Raw genomic sequence first — 4,295 nt, forward strand, 5'->3', positions numbered from 1 at the left:
AAGAAACATTGATGATAGAGGTGAAAACAAACTAGTTAGCAGACCTTTTGTCTAAGGATAAATTTAATGAACTCCACCACTGTTTGTTAAACTGTGGCCTACAACATTTCAGGGATCAAATAAAAAATGTGCCACTTGTGCTGTGGTAGAGCTTTCCATTTCAAGGAAGTGAATTCAAACAGGAGTAAGGCTGTCCGGAAGCAAAGGGCTTGTTATGGGGTTACTATTAAAAATAAAATTGAAACATGACCCCGTCATTGTACACATGCATTGCATCTGGGCTGCCACATAATGTGGGCCACTGACGGGGGCTGTGTTCACACATGAAGAACAGGAGAGAGCTACTGTAGGCATAAAAAGAACAAGGCAGGCAGAAATAGATTTTTTTTCCCTTAAAAAATTGTAACAATATGCACATAACACAAAGATATCACTTAAAATATTACATTTTAAGTGTATAGTTCAGTGGCATTAAATACATTTCATGGTTGTGCAACCATCCCCATAATCAATCTTTAGAACTTCTTTCATCTTCCAAAAGTATATGCCCATCAAGTAATAACCACCCATTTCTTCTTTCCCTCAGCCCCTGGCAACCACCATTCTACTCTCTGTCTCTACGAATTTCCATGAATTTGACTACTCTGGGTACCTCGTGTAAGTGGAATCTTATAGTACGTGTCCTTTCGTTAAGTGGCTTATTTCACTGAGGGTAAAGTCATCAAGGTTCCTCCCGGTTGTAGCATGTGTCGGAATGCCCTTCCTTTTGAAGGCTGTGTAATATTCCAGTGTGCGTATATGTATGTGTATTCGTGTGTGTATATGTATATGTACATATATACATATATCACATTTTATTCATCCATTCTTCCTTGGAAGACACTTGCATTGCTTCTACTTTTTAGCTGTTGTGAATAATGCTGCCATAAACATAGGTGTACAGAAATCTGTTCAAGTCTCTGCTTTAATTTCTTTTGGGTATATACCCAAATGGAATTGCTGAATCATATGGTAGTTCTACTTCGTCTTTTTTTTTTAAGAAGTGCCATATTGTTTTCTATAGTGGGCATACCATTTTATAAGAAATAGATTTTAGAACCAGTTAAAGAGTTCACTTTCTCTACCCTTCCTCCATTTTCTCAAAAAGACCAAGTACCTCCTAGGTGCTGATAGTTCTTAACCATGTGATTGCCAATTGTACTATTTATCACCTCAATCCAATCCAGTCTACAGCATCTCTATTTTCCCTTACCAGAGTAAGCCACAATTTCATAGACAGTGCAGAGCATGTAGAATCACAGATTCGAGATCACAGCCATCCCTTGCCTAAATCATATCCTTAAAATTTCATGAAAGAATCCAGGAGCCATGCTTGAGCTATTTTATCAGGAAACAAGACTAACTTCAGAGACATGTCCAAGTTACTATACTTAAGAATATATTGATTATTATTGTAATATCCAGCTTATACTTTTCTGTTTCACAGCAAAGATTACATATTATCTACAGAAAAGATAGTGTGTACCTGTTTTACAATGTCCTAGTAATTGAATGCATAAGTACTTTACTAGATGGATCCAATGGGTGAAGGAAAAGGTAAAATATGACAAATCCTAACAGCCAGGTCCATCACATTGATGATGGAGGTCAGTGGGGTGATGAATGCTGCAGCCAGATCATCCTCACACCCAGCGATAAAGAGGGCATCGGGAGAATGAGACAAAGAAAGCAGACATGAGGGATTCTCTGAGGAGAGTGAATATGTGAGTTAAAGCAATGACAGTCTGCCTTGCATAAGCATCTTCTGAAATGCTTTCCTCCTATCAATGAAATGTACTAATCAATAAAGGACCCACAATGTTGTGCAGGGTAATATATGCTACAAGGATTATAAAGCACTGTTCTTGCCACTTAGTTTTAAAAATCTAAATGAGATAGCCATAAAAAAGTATACATTTTACAAATCAGAGTGATGCAAAGGCTGACTAGAGATACATATAATATTCTGTGGGTGCAGAGGGAAGAAAGGAGGAGTAAGAGTGGAAAGCAACCAGGCAAGAATTCTGGGATGAGGTGATGTTTAAGACCATTGATGATGGAGCAAACTGTATGAAAAGACTCCCTTGTCTCCACAGGATAAACTCTCCTTTCGCCAGGACCAAAGAGAGGAAGAGGTCATGTAGAACCTCAAGCACTCCATTTCCCTAGTCAGAACTGGAGAATGCTAGGAGAACAGACAGTTGAAGTGACCGCCGAGGAGGGGAAAGTGAGTTCCTGGGAGTCCCAGAGCCATGAAGTTTCACATGATGCTAACAAGTTAACAGAGGGTCCCCGTGCCAGCTGCTCATGCTCCTCTGAGGCCTGGCCTGTTCCTAAGCTGTCGCACTTCTTGGCATCCTTCTCCAGCTGGGCTATTTCCTGGGCTGCTGTGGACTCCTCCCTTCACAGCTGTGGTTTGGCGTCTCTGCAGCAAGAGCCCCAAAGGCCAAAATGCCCCCTGGGCTTGTCTCCTGAGAGCAAAGTCCTGCCTATTTCCACTACGGAGTTTACTCACTGAGACAGGCAGAGGAAGCTTTTTTTAGATGGCCAAGCAAATTGGCCTGGATGAATTACACTGGAGCCATGCAGTAATAATCACATTTGGTGTCTGGGACACCCAGGAGGCACATGCATAGGCTATAAGTAGCTTAGAACTTTTCTGCTGCATCATAGAAGCTGCTGGCTTAAGCAATGGAAGCATTTGAGAGATGAATGAAAACTCCTCCTCTACAGGATGTTTGGCTGTGGCCAGAGGGAGTAGTCAAGTTGAACTTCTACAACAGACAGTAGTTGTTTTCCCAGAGCCAAAAAAGTGACTAGGATGTCCCATATCAAATGGCGATAAAACCGGGGTCTGCAAACTACCGCCTGTGAGCCACATTTCATTGCCCACAAATCAAGTTTTATTGGAACCCAGCCATGCCCATTTGCTTCCATATTGTCTTTGGCTGGCTTCAAGATCCAAATGCAGAGAGTTGAGTAGTTGCAGCAAGGCCCTTGTGACCTACGAAGCCTAAACGTATATCTATCTTGTCCTTTAGAAAGAGTTTCAACCCCTTGCTAAAGTAGTGGCCACTGTGACTAAGAGCAAGGGCAAGGTGAAATAGTAGTGGGTGTGAAAGATTTAAAATAAGGATATATTTTTTCTGTGCTGCATTTTTAAAATCCTCATCCAAGGATATTTTTCCATTTATCTTTTAGAGAATGAAAGAGAAGAGGAAAGACAGAGAGAAACATCAATGTGAGAAAAACACGTCTGCAACCACAAGGGCCTGGGCCAGGGAGGAGCCTGCAACCGCAATACATGCCCTTGACTGGAATCGAACCCCTGACCCTTTGGTCCGAAGGCCAACGCTCTATCCATTGAGCCAAACCAGCTAGGGCTCTGTGCTGCATTTTTTAATGTTCTGCCATTCTCAATTGTAGCTCACACCACACTGAGGAAAAGCTATTTTTGGAGTTTAGCTTTCACACTTAAAATAACATTTAGATTTACTTTTGGGTGTTTTTTTTGTTTTGTTTTTGATACTCCATCTCTCCCTATATGTGCTTGAATTCTCTCTCTCTCTCTCTCTCTCTCTCTCTCTCTCTCTCTCTCTCTCTCTCTCACACACACACACACACACACACACACACACAGAGTAAAACACCATGGTGTTCAGAGGCTTAGTGGTTGTGGAAGAAATATAAGAGCAATGAATGCAGACCCCCCACGATGGATCCTGAAAGAGGATTAACTGAAACAATTTTATGGAAATGTATTCAGTATGCACAGATGACAACATACCAGCAAGCCATCTCAGTGCAGCACTCTAATTATAGGCACCACTCTGAAAGTTTAGGCAAGCTATATAGTGTGGAATCTTTTACAGGGTGTGGTTTAAATTGACCACTTAAGAACTGAAGAGGTCATTTTTGGTTAACTAGTACAATTTGGTAGCTCGAGGAAACACTGTACCTCACTCATCTTATAGGAGTAAATCTTTATTTTTACTCTTAGAGTTCTTCCAAGCAGAAGATTCCTTCAGACCAGACAGCTGGAATGAGCAGTTGAAAAATGAAAAAAGGCCCAATGTTGTTTCCAAATTATATAATTATATAAAGACGCTTGATTTCTGAAGGAAGCAAGCTGAGGTAGAGGTGTGTTGATGAGTTGAAATGCGGCAACAACATGCACTAAAGTTGTGGGTGGAAAAAGGAGGAAGAGGAGGCAAGAAAGTTTGCCACACAACCCTTAAAGACATGCTAGTATGTTG

This window comes from Cnephaeus nilssonii, assembly GCF_951640355.1.
Source record: "Cnephaeus nilssonii genome assembly, chromosome: 16".
NCBI classification, from domain to species: Eukaryota; Metazoa; Chordata; class Mammalia; order Chiroptera; family Vespertilionidae; genus Cnephaeus; species Cnephaeus nilssonii.